Source organism: Oreochromis aureus, linkage group 3, assembly GCF_013358895.1.
Source record: "Oreochromis aureus strain Israel breed Guangdong linkage group 3, ZZ_aureus, whole genome shotgun sequence".
NCBI classification, from domain to species: Eukaryota; Metazoa; Chordata; class Actinopteri; order Cichliformes; family Cichlidae; genus Oreochromis; species Oreochromis aureus.
Genome location: NC_052944.1, coordinates 79,446,272 through 79,466,542, shown reverse-complemented (window position 1 = coordinate 79,466,542; position 20,271 = coordinate 79,446,272). Strand labels below are relative to the sequence as shown.

The 20,271-nt window shown below is 40.3% G+C and overlaps 2 long non-coding RNA genes across 5 annotated transcripts; both read left to right on the top strand.

Annotated features, from left to right (window-relative positions):
• Positions 1-3,407: 3,407 nt before the first annotated feature.
• On the top strand, positions 3,408-6,079 carry LOC120437648. Its single transcript, XR_005611319.1, has 3 exons — positions 3,408-3,928; positions 5,464-5,565; positions 6,019-6,079. It is a non-coding gene; the product is annotated as an uncharacterized LOC120437648 (long non-coding RNA).
• Positions 6,080-8,300: 2,221 nt separating this feature from the next.
• On the top strand, positions 8,301-20,143 carry LOC120438266. Of its 4 annotated transcripts, none has more exons than XR_005611748.1 (5): positions 8,301-8,330; positions 17,000-17,111; positions 17,849-17,998; positions 18,431-18,489; positions 19,462-20,143. It is a non-coding gene; the product is annotated as an uncharacterized LOC120438266 (long non-coding RNA). The 4 variants fall into 4 exon arrangements; XR_005611747.1 differs by lacking the exon at positions 8,301-8,330 and adding an exon at positions 16,419-16,915; XR_005611749.1 differs by lacking the exon at positions 8,301-8,330 and having other exon boundaries at positions 16,419-17,104.
• The last annotated feature ends 128 nt before the right edge of the window (positions 20,144-20,271 follow it).

Below are 20,271 nucleotides of genomic sequence, written 5' to 3'. Positions count from 1 at the left end.
AAAGGCCGCATTTTAAGGCCGATTACATCACAGCGACGCGGCGAAGGTTGTCCCAATTCAAAGGCTGCTCGAAATGCGGCCTTTATTTCCCTGAATTTGAAGGATGTGGCCGTGTAGACTTCATGGCCCAACATATCCCACAACTCATAGCGCGGCGGTGGGTGTGGATAATTTTGCCGAACAAAACGGTGGAAGCGGAGCGGCCGAAGAGTAAACTTTTAAAAGTACAGAATATTATGTAACTTATATGCAAATGTTTAGTAACAAAGAACATTAAAGCATTACTGTTGGCAAAATTATGTGACATTAGTGATGTTTGTACTAACTTGGTTTAAAAGTCTTTACTTTAAAATATACGCATTTCAGTAGTCGAACTTAATCTTACAGAGAATGTGATGATTTTGTGGATAATTAAAGTCAGTCATATTCCACAAACACAACAGGCTGAAAGTTAGTGATGCTGCTCGATTTGCAGTCCTGAATATGACGGCACAAGCAGGATTCACTGCACTGTTAATGTTAGCTGTGTTATATTGCCGATATATGTTATCGAGCCAAACGGACTTTAACGTGTGTTTGAACGAGCTGACGGTTCACTCGTTAAGCTGAAAGAAAGATGCTTTAATCACAGGAGTCACACATGTGTCCACTGGACCATCTGGAACTCTTCTTGTTTAGCACTCGTAATTGACTATGTGAGGCCGGATGTGGGGTTGTACATTTCCGGTAGCTTTACTTTGCGGTCAATCGCTACTGCGAAGATATACTCCAAAATCATGTCCAAAACTCGAAAACGGAAAGATCGCATTAAGTTACAAAGAGGAGAAGGTGGGAACACTCACCACTGTTGTGTCATAAAAAATCTAATGATCAATTTTGACGTTTAAAGAGTTTAGATCGATCAGTTGTTTACATCACTCAACACAAGCAGAACTGCATTACAGAATCAGAAGACACATCATCCACATTCAGAAGCACATCTCTGTATAGTGACTGGTCTTATGATTTAAACAGGCAAATGTTCAACATTCAAACTACAGGTGAGGAATAGTCAAACCACATGTTTCCCCGTTATGTCGATATCAGCTAGTCAAGTACACACCTACACAGCATGTTAATAAACCGTGAAAAAAAACCACACAAAAAATGAATGATTGCTGGTAAGGGTTTCTATACATTAGTATTTACGAAGGGTATGTTGTGACTTACCTTCAAAATTACAGTGGTCCCTCGCTTTAACGCAGTTCACCTTTCACCTCGCTGTTTCGCAGATTTTTAGTGCAAGTTTGCATGCTTTTTTTTTTTTTACATCACATTGTGTCCTGCGTCCTGATCGCTGCAGACGATCTCCTCCGTGACGTCTCTCCTGTACAGTACAGAATCGCTGCATCGATCGCTAGCAGTGTGACTCTGAAGTGCAGTACTGTATGTCCACGATGTCCACGCGTCAAAAAATAAAACTGGCTACTTGATTTCACCTATCGCTGGTTATTTTTAGAACATAACACCCGCAATAAACGAGGGACTGCTGAGAAATATAACATTTGAATCCCTTTTCTCTTTTGCTCTGAGGCGCGGGGGAAAAATACTGACAAGTCGATGAACATCATTTACAGATATATTTTGTTTAAATGCCCAAAACATCTATAGAAATGTAAATCGCCGCTTGATTCATTCATTTGCTTAACTTGTTTTGGACCGTAAACAGGGCGCGAATAGGACACCGGAAACAAAGCTCCCCACAGGAGTTTCCGCACCGGAAGTAGCATATGCTAACGTGCACATAGTCAATAACACAAACACTAAATCCTCCTTCTCTTGTGCTGTTTTGTAGCAGTGTGTACACCTGAGACTGTCACCTGTCTGTCTGTCCTGCACTCTCTCTCTGTTTCTTTCTCTCTGATTGCGGAATAAAAGTTTATAACATGTATTTATAAGTTACACTTGTGTTTGAATCCTGCAGCTTATCACACATTTGATTTCCATGTGTGACAACTGCAAGTGTCCAGAGTGAGGACAGACTGAGGGACCCACTGCTGCACATCATCTGTGAGGCTTTGCACCCCTGATGATCCACCAGGACAAACTCAGCAGTGTGTGAGGAAGAGGAGGAGGAAGAGCCAGCAGCAGCTGACAGATGGAGAGAATAGACAGACTGTTCCCTGTTTGTGAAGGACTGCTAGGAAAGTTTAACATAACTAACTGTCTGTCCTGAATCAGTCTTATTAGGTAATGTTCAAATAATGTTATAATCCCAGTGTTTTCAGTGTGGGAGAAAGTACTCAGGGCCTTCAAGTTACACACTATGAAAGGCAGCAACAAGTTTAATATTCAGAAACCTAAAGTATGTATCAGCAGCAGAATGGAGCTAAAAATAAATGTTTGTTTCAGTTCTATGAAGCTTTGAGTATTTTGGATTAGTAGTACTGCTGTGTTTGTTGCATCATATTGCTGTAATTGTTTATATGCTTTATATATTCTGAGGTAAGTTGATCTATAGTGTTACATCATATTCTATAAGGATGTTATGTGTTTGTATACTTTCTGCCCAGTTTGACCCATTTAGCAGAAGTCAGCCTGTTTAAGGCTCTGATATCTATTCTGTATGACTTAAAGCAGTTATGACATGGTCTGATTTTCTCACCCAATAAAGGAATATTTAATATATCAGTCTGATCTTCATTCTATCAGAAACAGTTATCACAGCTCATACAATTACTTTTTGCACATATATGTAAGCTTTGAGCCAAATTTAGTAATGCCAACAAATTAAATGAACAATATTTGTCTCTTTCATATGATACATATACGTATTTATACACTGTAAAAGATTCTTGTCTTTGAGTGAAGATTTAAGGTGATGGGAAATATAAATAACTGAAACTTGAATCTTTACTGAAGCTCAGTATTTGACACAGAGTTCACTCACATGTGCTGTACCAGTGTACCTGCACATGTGATGTGACAATAAAAGTGAATTGTTCACGTGAATTGTTCAAGTTCACTGCAGTAATAACTAATAATGATTAATATAATAACTATAATATTGGCCACATTATATTTACACTGACTTTAGTCTCATGAACAACATAATTGTTATTTACTAGCTAATCTTAAATGACTGTTCAGTACAGAAATGAAGCCCAACAATCATGTTTTACAGTCCTGTGGTCTCAGACTCAGATACGTTTCAAATCACACAAAGCTCGTGTAGAAACCAAACAAACAAATTAACAAAATATGTTCTCCTTCATTTCTGTCACACAAAGCTGTATGAAAAGTTTCCAGCGGTTGGTATCATGGTTGCTAGGCAACCTAGGCAGCGCGATGGAGACCGTCCTATTTCACAAGCCTCGCACTTCCGGCCTTAGCGGTCTTTGAGTACGCGGCCCTTGTGGACCGTTAAGGCTGCGTACTTTAAGGTTGCAGAACCTGAATTGGGATACAGCCTAAGGCTGTTCCAATTCTCAGCACCGATCCTCTCTTTCACTGAGTCCTTAGCAAATCTCCTTCCCACGATGACGTTTCCATCGAGGCCAAGAAAAAATAGTTTAGGAAAAGGAGATAGGCGCTAATTTCGAAATTACACCCCACGTGGTTACGTTATGCAGCTGAGTCACGTGACCGCACAGTAACAAATCGCCACAGAGTTAGGAAAAGGGGGCGGAGAAAGTGTGTGTGCAGGAGAGCAGTCGAGCAGAGAGAGCTGTTTTTTCATGAAACGTGAGTAAAGTAGTAAACTTACAGGAACATATACCACTACCAACGTTTGGATCGATATCTGCATCGATCTGCACACCCTTGTCTCCTGGATCGTAGCTGAGATCAGCGTGAACCACGTGGGTCTCTGCTCCCTGATCTGTTTCCTGTTTGGAAAGACTTCCAGCTTCATCACGGAGTTTCTCTCGGTTTGTGGGCTCATCTAAAGGTAAGCACCGAGCTAACTTTAATGTGGGTTCAGTTTATGTTGAGTTTAGCTCTGTTGAGAATAATAGATTGCTTGGTATACACTGGAGTTAGACAGACTGTGGAGTTTGTGATTGTCTGCAACATTATAATCTGGTGGTTGCTAGGGGGTAAGAATACATACAGAAAAATAGTCTGCAGGGCAGGAGAAGAGCCAACCCCCAGGACAGGAAGCCACAGGTACAAGCGTGGGGGTCTGACGTCACTAGCCGTGTCTGGGCCTAAACTCGGCTACAGGTCTATATATCAAACGATCACTGTGGCATTACTGAGAGTTGAAAAACTGTCTAAAGTCTTTCATCTTTAATAAAGTCATCAGTGTTCTGCTCTACCAGGTGTAACAATTGAGTTTAACATCCAGGCATCCATGAAAATGGAATTTATGACATTTAACGGAGTTAGAAGTTAGCAGGAAGTTAGCTCGCTAGCTTCTATCTAAATACAATATAGCATGTCCTGACTGCGGGGTTTTGGAAACAAATTAAAACATACAGCTCTGTTATCACTTCCAACATAAATGAAGACAGAAAACTAAACAGCAGTGACGTTTGTAGGGTTACTGAAGTTTGGCTAGCTGGTATATAATGATGTGCTACGTGACCGCTAGCGACACAGCTATGTTAGCATAATATACACAAGCTAACTTTTTTTCCACTCGATAAAAGTTAACGTGAGGTTTCTCGGTGGTCAGGAACAAATGTAATCGCATGGCAGGATGCTGTAAAAGGACCAAACTTCAGTCAGGAGAACAACTGAGATAATCCATCCACAATACGAGGTTAGTCATTCATATACTGCTGCTTGGGCTGTAGTTACATCCTAAGGTTTTAAAAACTGAGCTTTAATAAATGATTAGCGGTAATAAAAGCCGAGGGAGGTCAACAGTGATCACTGACTGTTTTAGGAGCTTTTTGAGATTAAATAGAAGAAAATACGAAACATTAAACATGTTAACAACACAAAAGCGATATTAAACGCAGACTACTTTAGGCCCGGAAGTAGGATTCGTCACGTCATCACTGAACAACCAGATAGGACTTAATAGGATGATCTCCAGATGCATCTGTATTTTATTTTCTTCCAGCGCAAATAAAAACGGCTGATTCTTCACCTGGAAGTAAAAGTCTCCAAAAGGTCGCTACCATCAAAAATCCGTGAAATTGGCGAAGTGTGTTCACAGTTTATTGTGAACATGTTGACAGAGTGAGAGACTGTTTGCAGAAAAACACCAACTAATCATTAGCTCAGCATGCTGGGAGAAGCTGAGCGCTCGCTTGCTTGTTTAATTATTTCCATCTCGCTTTGACTGCAGCTGTAACCTCACGTATTCCAGCAGGATTTGTAAAAAGAGTTTTGATAAACACAAAGCTGGACAGCAGTGCTGTGTGTGTGTGTGTGTGTGTGTGTGTGTGTGTGTGTGTGTGTGTGTGTGTGTGTGTATATATGTATATATGTGTGTGTGTGTGTATATATCCTTTGTGTGTGTGTGTGTCCCAGCTGAGTAACAGGAGTCTGGTGGTGCAACAGAGGAACAATTTCATCCATTTGGACTCAGCTCAGCCACTACAGAGGAAACAATCAATGACTTCAACACAAAAGGTGAGAGAAATATCACAATATTACTGAAACTGTGTGCACAGCTGGTGTGTTTTTAAAAACCCGTTAACAGCAGCTTTATCTTTTGCATCCTGGGCTCATCCATATATACAGAATCTACATTCAAATCAGAAACCACAGAAGTTACAAGAAAATACAAAGATCATATTTTGTAAGCACACATTGAAACAACAATATCATCAGTTGAACTTGCAATTTCGTAAAAGATTTTCGGAAAAGATTTTCTTCATTGATCAATATTTCTTCAATAATGTCATTTTAATTATACCTCTCATTGTGTCACATCATCGTAATGTGATACTGCCACCAGAAGGTGGTGGAAACACACCTACAATGTGTTTGTTGACATATTTGATTCCACTGATGGAGGGAGTTTCAGTTTGTTCCATGACTGCATTTCACTCACTGCCTCTGTTTGTATCTCTGTCACTGCAGGACCAACATGGAGCGAGAAGTCAGCGCTCTCAGGAGGCCGACAAACCTCACAGAAGAAAGGGAGAGAAAACCTACAGCTGTGATGAGTGTGGGAAGGATTTTACCCGGGCTGGACATTTAAAAACACACCAACTTGTCCACAGTGGAGTTAAACCTTACAGCTGTGAGTTGTGTGGAAAGTCTTTTACCGAGGCTGGACACTTGAAAAAACACCAACTCACCCACAGTGGAGTTAAACCTTACAGCTGTGAGTTGTGTGGAAAGTCTTTTACCCAGGCTGGAGACTTAAAAAGACACCAACTCATCCACAGTGGATTTAAACCTTACAGCTGTGAGTTGTGTGGAAAGTCTTTTATCGAGGCTGGACACTTGAAAAAACACCAACTCATCCACAGTGGAGTTAAACCTTACAGCTGTGACTTGTGTGGAAAGTCTTTTACCCAGGCTGGACACTTGAAAAAACACCAACTCATCCACAGTGGAGTTAAACCTTACAGCTGTGACTTGTGTGGAAAGTCTTTTACCCAGGCTGGACACTTGAAAAAACACCAACTCATCCACAGTGGAGTTAAAGCTTACAGCTGTAAATTGTGTGGAAAGTCTTTTACCGAGGCTGGAGGCTTAAAAACACACCAACTCATCCACAGTGGCGTTAAACCTTACAGCTGTGACTTGTGTGGAAAGTCTTTTACCCAGGCTGGACACTTGAAAAAACACCAACTCATCCACAGTGGAGTTAAAGCTTACAGCTGTAAAATGTGTGGAAAGTCTTTTAGCGTGGCTGGAGGCTTAAAAACACACCAACTCATCCACAGTGGAGTTAAACCGTACAGCTGTGAGTTGTGTGGAAAGTCTTTTACCCGGGCTGGAAACTTAAAAAGACACCAACTCATCCACAGTGGATTTAAACCTTACAGCTGTGAGTTGTGTGGAAAGTCTTTTACCCAGGCTCAAACCTTAAAAAAACACCAACTCATCCACAGTGGAGTTAAATCTTACAGCTGTGAGGTGTGTGGTAAGACTTTGGCTCAAAATAGCAGCTTACAGAAGCATCTAGTTACCCACTCTGGAATTAAGGCGTACAGCTGCGACTTTTGTGGAAAAAGTTTCAGTGACAAACACTACCGAAATATTCACCTGCGGATTCACACTGGAAATGATGTTTACTGCTGTGATCAGTGTGGGAAACCATTTACAACAGATGCACAGTTACAACAACACATGTTTAGCCACACTGAGGAGAGACCTTATAAATGTGACCTGTGTGAGAAGACTTTTAAAGCTCCAAATCAGCTGAAAAAACACCAACAGATCCACACCAGAAAGTAACTCTACAAGTGCAGTTACTGTGAGGTATGTATTTATTTTTATCTTGTAATTTTAACCAGATTGTTTGGAAAAAGTCTGATCAGTAAACTTATGGAGTTATACTGAATGAACTGTTTGGAAAAATGAAGACTCATTTTCTCTCAGTAAGCTGAGTGTTGTAATGTAAACAGTAAAATGTAATTGGACGTTGGCAGAGATGCTCTTTATTTCAGGCGACGTTCAGGATAAAAACGTTGAAGGAATTCCCTGATTTGCAATGTCTTTGTTTAGAAGCGGAGCGACGCACATGGATCCATTTCTCAACCCTGTCGTCACTGTGGTGGTGGGAAAGAGTTTCTCTTTGACCTTTGATGAAAAACCTTCAGTCATGAACGGGACCTAAAACCACATCAACGTAGACACACTGGAGGCAAAATGAACTACTGCAAAGAATGTGGGAGAGGCTTCCACACACCAAGTACATTAAAAATACATGACCTCTTCCACAGTGGGGTCAAAAAGCACATCTGTGACCAGTGTGGGTCATCCTTCACCACTGCACATGAGCTTAAAGAAAAAGCATAAGAGAATCCACACAGAAGAGACACCATACAAGTGCAGACACTGTGACAAAAGCTTCTCACAATCAGGTCATCGTAACAAACATGAATGTACACACATGGAAGTGAACGTCAGCTGTGACCAGTGTGACAAGAGCTTCAGGAATCTCAGTTCATACTCTGAACACAAACGATTCCACGCTGTAAATTAACTGTTTCACTGTTACCAATGTGCAAAAACATTCACTTCATTATCTGCTCTGTGCAAACATCAGCCTGATCATGCAGGACTGAAATCACTGGATCACAATGAATCTGAAGAGAGAGAAAGATCCTCTTCTGGTTTCAGGGTCAGACTTAAAAACCTTGAGATCAGGCTCCACAGAGTTCAGATGGAATCTCCTGTAAAGAGTGTCAGCTGATGTCACACTTGGATCTGATGAGGTAGCTCTGATTTCTGTAGCTGCAGTGAATAATCCTGAATGTTACATTTAGGAAGCTGCATGTATAGATATGTATATCAAGTTTATGTTATCTCTGTTACATTTTAGTCTTTGTCTTATTAAAGTTATAGGAATGTCTTTTTTACCAAACTAATAAAGTATCAGAATTGCAGATATGGATATATAGTCAGAGGTGGGTAGTAACGAGCTACATTTACTCCGTTACATTTACTTGAGTAAGTTTTTGAAAAAAATGTACTTTTTAAGTACCTTTTTTGCACGATACTTTTTACTTTTACTGGAGTACATTTATAAAGAAGAAACGGTACTTTTACTCCGCCACATTTGCAAAATTCGACTCGTTACTTAAAAAAAATAAAAAAATAGTTTTAACACATTAGATAAGATGCCGTCAGTGGAGTTTCCGGTAACTTTTTTACCAATAAGACGTGGCCATACAGTCACAAGACCAGTTTGAACCCGTGGCGGGCGGAGCGGCCCAAGCGTTTCAAAGTAGCGACACACGGGAAGAAGAAATATGATGGCAGAGTCTAGGCTAGAGCCGAAGAGGATGAACACCATTGGCCTCACATACAAAGAATGTTTCGCTTAAAAGCAGCACAAAAGAACAGCTATGTCTGCAGTGTCGGTGTCTTCAGTGAGAGCCAAAACAAACCAACTTTTCAGCGTTAAACAAATCAGCTCGTAACCTGATGAAACGGTAAGTTTTCTCTAAATATCTTTTTAGCTGTGGTTAGCTGGATGTCAGTTTTATGTTACAGCAGCTGTGTCGAGCTCGAGCTGCGAGTCATATTTCCGGCGATACGTTGTAGTGAGATAAGTTTGTGGGTGTTTTGTGCAGCTTCAGCTGTCTTTTTAACTGCTCGCTGGTTAGCTAGCGTGAGCTGTAAGCTAACAGCTAGCCTGGTTAATGACGCTAGAGTTCCACGAACATGCAAACAGCTCGTCTCTACTGCTTTAACTGTTAAACAGAAGTCTTGATGCATTCTCAATCATCCAGGAAAGTAAATCTCCAAAAGTTGAATCTGTTCATCTGGACGTAGCGTTTTGTGGGAGAACGTTTCTCCCACAAAGTCTCAGTAACTTTGACACAGTAATATCTGCTTTAATATTTACACCTCTGATTAAATGTCCCAAGTGTTAGCTTAATTTTGATTCCAAGATTGTAAGGACAGAGTTTGTAATTGCAGAGAAATAATCAATTTAATTTAGGCATTGCATTTTCGAGCAGGAAGCTCAGAAACCCCCTTGGGGCTTAAGAGGTTAAGCTGGGCAAACACTGTGCGAGTTTTTTTCAGTCACGTTATTCCGCTCCTGCTCAAACTGTACAATTAAATCGCAGAGGTTAGAAGTTCATAGGTCACGATGCAGGGTCTCACACTATAGAGATTGAAAATGTGACGTCATTCAGGGGTAAAACCGCAAAGGATTCTGGGAACTCGTGGCAAGAGGTACTAGCGGGCACAGGCTTTCAATTGAAATCAGTTACACAGTGATAAAAAGACACAAAAAATGGCAAGAAGCTGTTGTATTATTAACTGCACAAGCCGGGCGAACGACAGCCACGTGAAGCCGACGGGAAATGCGATTGGTTTTTATCGGATTCCGGCGTGGAAAAGAAATCCAAGCCATGTCTCGGAAGTCACGAAGAGGCGACGGATGGCCTAGATTGCCGCTATCAGAAGACCTAATATAACGTTCGAATACACTCCAGCTCACGTTAGTCTGCTCCAAGCATTTCCACAAAGCTTAGTGTTTTGTAGTAGTTAATACGTCTTATATGGCGCTGAAAACATATACTTTTATTCACAGGATATAGATTTTTGTATCACTAATTGCCCAGTGCGATTACAGCATACAATATTATTGTCACTGCTACATTTCTGTAATGCGTACCAGATATTCTTTTCACTACAAATTAATTACCGTGAGCTCAAAGGTCCCATTAATAAATGGTTAACGAACGTGTATTTATGAAGACGATTTGTGAGACTGGTAAACTTACCTTTGTTCGTACGATGGTCTTGTGTTTTACACGGTGCATTTCAAGGTCCTGTACCCATCCGTCGGTAAACTGTACCTGGGCTTGTTGCAGTGACCTGAAGTTACTAAAAACTTCATGAGTGTATGCACTCACTCCAAGAACCGTATAATTATAAATCTGAGCGTGGTGAAAGTTGGGCAGCACGCTGACGTCTTTTGTCAACTCTGTGTGCTCGTAAGAGTCTGACCCTTTCACTCCTTTGATTTTTTTCCAAGTACCTTTTCTTTGCCTTTTCGTCGAGTCTGTCTGGGTACGGACCGGCATTGTTCTCCTTCGTTTTGTACATTGCTTTTTTGGTGAGGAAAGAAAAACCAAGAAGGTACTGGAACCGGAGAATAAACGTTTTGCGGTGCTGCAAATGCTTGCATTTAATGCGGTAATTTGAATGTTTTTCCACGAGTTCCCGGCATGCAGTGCGCGAAAGTCACGTGGTCTGTCAATCTCTATAGGCCTGATGCTCTGATGCGACCTGAGTGCTCAAACTGCGTCCATAACATGAAGCTTATTATACAAAATCTGTCCCTCGCTCTCCCTCTCTGTCTTTCACTCACACAGACACAGACACCATCAACTTTGCTAAATTACTAATGAAAAACATTGACCAGGCAGCTGTGATTGAGCAGCAATGTCCATCCAACTTTTCATGGTTGTTGTAGTCGTGATAATTTTGTGAGGCCACATTGAAAAAGCCTCGAATACGGGCGTGGAAGCTGCCACGGGGCAAAAGAAAAATAGAGCTATGTCACGTTATAACATGAAAGGTTTATTGTTCTAACAATATACTTTTAATGTTTGTACAATATACCTTTCATGTTTGAACAATATAATATCACGTTATTGCAATATACATAATTATCACGTTCGTACAATATAAATATTATATTGTTCAAACGTGAAAGGTATATTGTACAAACATTAAAAGTATATTGTTAGAACAATAAACCTTTCATGTTATAACGTGACATAGCTCTATTTTTCTTTTGCCCCGGTGGCAGCTCTACGCTTCCGTACTCGGATGAGCTTGCCTCATCCTACAAGTTGTGCCTCCCTCTCTTTTGTCCAGATCACACGCTGCACTGCCGTGCCGCTCCACCTTTTCTTTCATTTCTGTGTTTGTGCTGCGCAGTGTGAGAGGCGACAGGATTTTAAACTGGTTTGATTATCATGCGACCATACGATTGATGATTGGGAGCTGGTCGTGAGGTGTTAACTGCTTTTCGTTACCCCATGTATACTACATGATGCACACACGATTAAGGCAAAACACGGCCGATCCCCAAAACGGTTGTGCGATTGAAAAATCGTCTCAAAATGGGCCAAACATCGTACAGTGTATGGCCATCTTTTGGAGGCTTCCTCCAAACAAACATCTGCAGCTTGGCAGTGTATACAGCACTATAATGACCAGACCTAATTCTTTTGAAAACCTTACATCTTTCCACAGGTCTCCACTTCATCAGACATCACCTAGACACAGAGCTGGATGAGGCCAGCACAAACAGCAGCCTAACTGACGAAGATGATGGATCCATGGGGGTCAGGAAAGCCAGTAGCAGAGGAACTGGAGAGATACCTTTCATGTCCATTCACTGGAGGTGTGGAGCTATTGCATGGCTTTCCTCAGATCAAGAAGCTGTCGATCAAAGTCAATACAGCTCTTCCTGCATCTGCAGCCTGTGAGAGACTTTTTAGTCATGCAGGACTCCTGTTCACTGGCAAATGGTCACAGCTTCACAGCAAGAACCTTGAGAGCAAACTGCTGCTGAAGCTGAAGCACCATTTCACTGACTGAAGAAACAATTTATGGTAAAGTGAGCCATACACATATGTACATCCACATAGTGGGAATTTGTATTTGTTTTTTATAATTAGTTTTACTCTGATTTCAGTGTTTATTTGTGAGTGTAGTTTTTACATTTTTACATACAACATTGTGTTAATCCACTGTCTATACTTCAGGGTATTTTAGTATACAAAATAAGTTTTGTTTGAATGTCTATTCTTGTGGAATTTTAGCACAGATGTTTTGGTTTTTTTTAAATTCCTGCTGTCCGCCTTGGGAATAAACTTTTCCTGATTATACCTGTTGCATCTCTGTGTCATTTGTTTCCGATTTACTTAATCCCTCCTTGTATTTAAAAAAACCACCCCTAGTATGACATTCTGGCGCATCAGCTGTAGTCTGTTATGTTGAAGTTGCCTCGTTCTAATGTTTTCTCTGAGGCTGCTGTAAATGTGAATATATTTACTGTGGGTTTTGCTTGAAAAAGCTTTACGTTGTGAAAAACTGAAATCTTGAAATTAGAATTGTGCCTTATTTTGTGGATCTTTTTACATATATTCCTTTTGAAAATACTAAAATTTGTATATTTATTTTTGATTGTCTGATAGCATTTATTTATAAAATAAATCGAACATTTCAAACAGTTACTCGCTACTTACTCAGTACTTGAGTAGCCTTTTCACCAAGTACTTTTTTACTCTTACTCGAGTAACTTTTTTGACGACTACTTTTTACTTTTACTTTAATAATATTTTAAAGTAATGATACTCTTACTTGAGTACAATTTTTGGATACTTGACCCACCTCTGCATGCAACACAACAGCTTTATGAATGCTCAACAAGAGAAAGTTTCATTTGGCGCTGGTTTGACAACCACACTGGGGCACATATTCAAAACACAGCAAACCTTAACAATCTTATCAAGCAGTGTTGTGTTTATTTCTGCTCTGCCCTGTTCATTGCACACACAGTATGTGAGTGAAGTTGGCCCCCCCACCTTCTTCAAATCAAACAAAAGTGGTATCAAACATTTGTGCTGGTTTGTGCTGCAAAAATTTTCGTTTGTGCTACTATCATTTTAAAGATATTAATAAAGATTTCTACAGGTCATCAGAGGTCAACCACCCCCCCCCCACATTAATTAAATCAAACAAAACGGGTGTCAATCAACTGTGCTATGTTTGTGCTGGTTTGTGCTGCTAAAATTGTCATTTGTGCTGCTTCTGTTTTAAAGATATTAATGAAAAGGTAAAGGTCAACCAGCCCCCCCACATTACCCAAATCAAACAGAATTGATGTCAAACGTTTGTGCTACGTTTGTGCTGCAAAAATTTTTGTTTGTACCGCTATCATTTTAAAGATATTAATAAAAATTTCTAGAGGTCAACAGAGGTCAACCAGCCCCCCCACATTAATGGAATCAAACAAAATTGATGTCAAACGTTTGTGCTGGTTTGTGCTGCTATTATTTAAAAAATTTTAATAAAATAACGTCTTGATGCGTGCTTAATCATCCAGGTAAGTAAACCGTTTGTGCAGGTAAGTAAATCCCAAAAGGTTGATTCTGTTCATCTGGACATTTTCAGTTGGAGAAACGTTTCGTCACTCATCCAAGTGACTTCTTCAGTCTCAGTTGACTGCAGGTTTCCCCAACCTTATAAACACATGTGAGTGAAGTTGGCCCCCCTACCTTCTTCAAATCGAACAAAATTGATGTCAGACATTTGTCCTGCAAATTATTTTGTTTGTGCAGGTTATGTTTCCCTAATTTTATAAACAGTACATGTACAGTGAGAGAGAGATGTTACATCTGTCTTCACTTGCATCCCAGTCATAGAAGCGTTGGAGGTAGTTCATAAGAAATTACAGGATCACCCCAACCTCAGCAACAGGACCACTCTCAGCACTGATCAGTTGTGTTTGCTTTTGGAACTGTGTCTTAATTCCACCTATTTTGCATGAGGGTCAGTACTACAGGCAGAAACCTAGGTGTGCCATGGGTTCCCCCAGGCCCCTGGTCAAAGTCACCAAACCAGTTCGTAAGAAGGTACAGGTGTGGCCAGAAGGGTCCTCGGAGGCACTGCAAGACTGCTTTTCCACCACAGGCTGCCACACACGACAACACCACAGACTTTCAGGAATATACAGAAACTGTCATTGCCTACATCCCAAAGTGCATCGATGATGTCACAGAGACCAGGTGTCACGGGTTGCTTAGAGGATCCACTCGCAGGACTCCTGAGTAGCGTTTAAACAGAGACAGTTTATTTACAGATCTTCACCAAGTGTATGTACAGACAGTGCGGGGTTAGTGCTATATACAAGAAGACGTGAGGGGCAGGGGTCCAGGGCTCCAGGGAAAACGGGGAAATCACACACGCGCTCAGTTCAACCTCTCTCTTCTCCACTAGCAACCAGTCACTCCTTCCACACTCCACACGGGGAAACACGGGTCCAGGGAGTCTAGGAACAAAGAAACACTCGTTAAGTCTCTGAGACGGAGGCACAGGAAACTTGAGCTAGACGTGTACTGACTAGAGCCTTCACAACAATCCAGCGTTGAACAGCTGATCTCCTCCTTCTAATATACCAGCTAGTCTGATGAGGCCCAGGTGTTCCCAATCCAGGAAGGCGTGGACCGAGGGCGTGAAGCCGCCATGAGTTCGGGTAGTGAGAGCAGCTGCACCTGCCTCATCTGCAAGGTCCTCTCCATTACAGGTGACTCCACTCATCCCTTCAGCAGCGTCTTCAGTTTGCTGCCATCAGGAAGGATACTGAAGAGCCTCCGGGCCAGAACAAACAGATTGAGAGACAGCTTCGTCCATCGGGCTGTCAGGATGCTGACCATCTCTGAATCGAGAAGGGGGGCCCAAGGGTACATCTTTCACCATCTTACAAAGCTGTGATTGCAGCCATTCCCCACTTTCTGTGAATGGTACTCATGGCCATTCGAGAATCTGTGTCTTTGATTAGTAGTCGTTGATCAATGGTCATAAGAATTTGCATACTAACGATCATGGAACTAACCCCCAGCCCATTGTTCATTCAGTGGTGCTAGTTTCCTTCTCTGCAAATGTACTGTTTATAAGGTTGGGGAAACCTGCAGTCAGCTGAGACTGAAGAAGTCACTTGGATGAGTGACGAAACGTTTCTCCAGCTGAAAATGTCCAGATGAACAGAATCAACCTTTTGGGATTTACTTACCTGCACAAACGTTTGACATCAATTTTGTTTGATTCCATTAATGTGGGGGGGCTGGTTGACCTCTGTTGACCTCTAGAAATTTTTATTAATTCTTTAAAATGATAGCGGTACAAACAAATTTTTGCAGCACAAACCAGCACAAACGTAGCACAAACGTTTGACATAAATTTTGTTTGATTTGGGTAATGTGGGGGGGCTGGTTGACCTTTACCTTTTCATTAATATCTTTAAAACAGAAGCAGCACAAACAACAATTTTAGCAGCACAAACCAGCACAAACGTAGCACAGTTGATTGACACCCGTTTTGTTTGATTTAATTAATGTGGGGGGGCTGGTTGACCTCTGATGACCTGTAGAAATTTTTATTAATATCTTTAAAATGATAGCAGCACAAACGAAAAATTTTGCAGCACAAACCAGCACAAACGTAGCACAAACGTTTGATACCACTTTTGTTTGATTTGAAGAAGGTGGGGGGGCCAACTTCACTCACATTCCAGAATCCACTCTGGCTGGAATCCGGTGGATACAGCAGTGTTTACAGGTAAGACCATTTAAACGGACAGCATTTATAGAATGACTATTAAAAGTCAGCGAGTGTCAATAATGTTAATGTGGTTATGTTAGTAATACACTGAGTGCTAATATAACAGCTTTAAGATACATTTGTAGATATATTGTAGTAAAGCTGTTACTGTTTAAACAATGTTGGGACAGAAATATTAGCTTCTGTCATGACTGATGAAGTTACTAGTTAATAAAGTTTCCAGTAAAGTGATTAATCGCAGCCACAGATTGACAGTAAATATCTCGATTAGCTTCAATGCATCTGTAATAAATACAGTATGTGCAAGTTTCAGTGCTTCGTATAAACTGTATGATACTTATACTGACCCAGGGTCAGTGTAAAATACAATCCTAGCTGTGTGAACAAAGCCTGGCTCCTTTAATCCTGCATGACAAACCTCAGGATGCAGGTTATTATGACTCTTTCCTGCTGGCACACCTGTCACACCTGAGAGTCAGCTAGAAACTTACAGTGACGTGGACATCATGCAAAGACTGCCAGACTCTGTAATACTGTAAATGATCAGTGACTCAGGTTAACACTAAACTTTAAACAGTCCCTCTGTGTCTCTGTGTGTGCTGAGCATCTAGGATTGAGTCAGGCTGCATTGACTGTGGGACTTTTCTCTGTTAAAAGCAGGTTGAAGACGGCTCAGAAACATTTGAAGATTAAAATTTAGCATTATGGCTGCTGGTGGTGTGTAAAGCTTCTACTCAGCTGTATTTTTGTTACTAATTTATGTTTGTTGTTGTTTAACACAGATTTCAGAAGAGCAAAGATGAGCACTGTTGCTTAATCCTTAATAGTTTAACTGGATTGGAAATCAAAAAATTCCAGATTCTTCTTCCACAGAAGTTTTATTTGTCAGTGTGGATCTGCTGAGTCACCTGAAGAACTCATTTCATTCATTCTCCACGATGTTGATTTACAGAAATGTTTCACAGGAACTGATTCCTCCCAAAGGGTGAACTAGTGTGTTTCCATAGATTATCTCTGTATGAATGTACTTCTTAAATGAAGGCAAGTGTTTGTCCTGTTTGTTCCTCAGGTACAGCACGTGATATTAAGGGCAGGCAGTCATCACTGGGGGAAGACAAGAAGCAAACGTACTTCCAAGAGGGAGCTGCAGTGAGGACACAGCCTGGTCACTGAGGTCAGAGGTCAGAATCTGAAACAGCTCAGGTTTATATTCTAGGGGTTATAAAAAATTCAAAATGTATTTATAAAGAAACCTTTAAATAATATTTTAATTAATAGTCATAATTATGATTATTATTAGAAATATCAAACATTTAAGTGGATTTTTCTGTTACACGTATTGTCTTAGCCCTGCGATAACTGGCAGCCTGTCTTTGTCCTGTATCAGCTGGGATAGGCTTCATCCTCCCACGACCTTGAATTGGATACATGAATTGTATTGAATTGTATCCCAATTATGTAATCTGATCATTTACAAACTCAAGGTATCCAATCAAAATGTAATGATAAAAATAGGAAAGCAGAAATAAGTGTGACATGAATGTAAATGTGTGAGCTGACATAGAGGACAGCTACATGTAGTCTGAAAAACCTTTGTTGTCAAGTTTGCAGGTCTATCACGAGACATTCTTACATAGAAGAGACTGTTAAAGTCTCTAACTCAGTGAAGCATTATTGGTCCCGTCTGTTTGGATAAATATAGTAAGTTGATGTTTGTCCATTTATTGACACATTTTCTTAAGTGCTTATCCAGGATCACAGTGGAGCTGCAGCTGGATATGTTCAGTAAAGAAACCTTACAAAAGTTAACAATAAACCTGCTTCCCTGTACATTGTTGTCCACAGGATGAGAAAATCAAACTGGAAGACTGTGGAACATGTTAATAAATGTTTGTGTTTATGCCTGTGTCTTTCACAGGAGGTGCTGAAAGGTTTCCCGAATAGTTCCTGGTGAATCAAAGCAGAACCATAAAGGTTGCTGGACTGCATGATGGCCTTACCCCTGAGCAGTCATCCTGTTAAAGGAGGAACCAGTTAGAAGCTGTTTTCAAAGCAGATTTCATCTCAAGTAAGCGATTAACTGTTTGGTCATTTGTTCTGCCACTTAAAGAACATTTAAGGACGTCTTTTGAGTGTCCAGTTGAATTTATTCTGCTGGCTCTCATGGTCATTTGTGATTATGGACATATTTTTCATGTACATCAACCATTTAGTAAATTCTATCTATTTAGTAATATCTGTCAGCTATAAAATGTAACATAAATATAAAAATATCTAAATATCTCCTGCTCGTTATATTTTAATGATGTAAGACCAGACGTCTGTTATCGTGTTACATTAGCATTCCTGACATATCAATGAGATGCTGTACAGTACAATCCTACTGACACAGCAGAGGGATAACGACGGCTATTCAACATCGTTACACGACACATTCGAGCTGCATGATGCAGACAAAGTGACTAAATCATCTTTTTGTGGTTTATTGTCTTCAAACCAGCAGACAAAGCCGATGGCAGAAGGTGTTTGGAGAAGAACTTCAGGCCGTGGACTGAAAAGGTATTTTTTTCTTGTTATCAAAAGACATTTGGAGTGACGGCTTCTACAACTGTGCTGATGTAAAGCTTACAGTCTAAGAAGTCACAGTGTTGATATTCAGCACAAAGAGAAAAGCTCACTAGTTTGAATTTATTTACAATCATAGTTTTTATAAATTGTGACTGTAAACAGCTTTTACAGCTTTGATATTGTTTGACACTCGATATCAGGTGATGGTATTTAATTTAAAGGTTTCTATGTCCCAGTGAGCCATTTACACTGACCAGTGTCAGTTTAACTGTAACACATTCATTATTTAGATCCAACATTTCTAAGAGAAATAACTGAATGTAAAAAATGGCAGCCCTCAGGCCAGGTTTAATTGATAGAGATATATGCATGCATTATGAAATTTATGTATCCCAGATCATTTTTAGTCATCTAGTCCTGGCAGACCCACCCCTTCCTCCCAAGTTAACTGCAACCCAAAAGAACTAGTGGGGCTATTTACACACTCACAACCAGTGTGGGGTAAAAAGAGCCACCAAAAACCTGTCAGCCTGCACAGCTACAGATGTGCTAAAAGCTAAAAGAGTTAGAAGCTCTGCTTATGGAGAAACTGTTGGAGAAACTTTCTAAGCCTAACAGAGGACAGGTACTCCTGCCCAAATAACATGATATAACCCCACATACAGCCCAGCCATAAAATGAACCAAGTCATTTGGTTAAAGACAGCATGGGACCAAATGCATGTAACCAGCCTGCACCAACCTGACATTTCTTCCTCCTGAATTAAATGAATGAATGGATGAAAGTTAAATGACTACAAACCTAAAGCCACTAGTTCCCACACTGGAGTTCCCTGACACTGTGTTTTAACTGTACTGAGCTTGTATCAACAGTTGTAACAGGCTAAGCTACCTGAGACACTGCATTGAGCGATTGTTTCTATCTTAATGGTTTCAGCTCAGATGTTCTGCTTTTTCCTTTCAGTAGATCAAAGCACCTCGTGCTCTTTCTGCTTCCATTTTAATGGCAAGAAGAAGAAGAAGAAGAAGACTTCAGCGAAGTGGCGTTCATGGTCTCAGTGGACAGTCATGGTCACACACTGCATGTGTTTTTAAAAGCAACATGTCTGTTCATCACAACAATGGAGATGTGTAATATTAGTGCAGCTACGGTTTGTTCTTGAACATCAGTTCTGTTTTCTACTTTGACCACTTAGACCAAAAAAGTGTTGTTTTCAGATTCTTTCTTTTAAATCTATAAAGCACCTGTTCATTTTTTATTACAATTAGTTTCACATAAATGTTAGTGTTTCCTTTATGATCTTTTAATCCTTACACTACACTGTACACGTCTACATTAGAGACATTTCTGTTACCTATGTATGAGACTGGGCTGCTTGACTACGATTTGGAAATGGATGCAAAATCACACGGATTGTGCAATTGTTTGTTTTTTAATACGGTGGACTGAACACAGGAGGTATCTGACTAAGCAAAGATTAATCTGAGCCCATTTCTACCTGTCTCTACTGTTTCAACTGTAACTGTCAGGATATATATTTATTCCAGCTCTCATAGGGCAAAGGAATGACTCAGACGTGTCAAATGTTCTTTGACTTGATACACAATATGAAGTTCACAATTTTCTTACAAATAAAACTATAATGACAAACATGAACAGCTGTGCTTATTTCTGAGACATGATTTTTTTGAATGTGTTCATATTTAACAGTGTGCATTTGTATGCTGAAACTGTAATGGTGAACCTGAGGTGATGATCAACAGAAGGCAAATA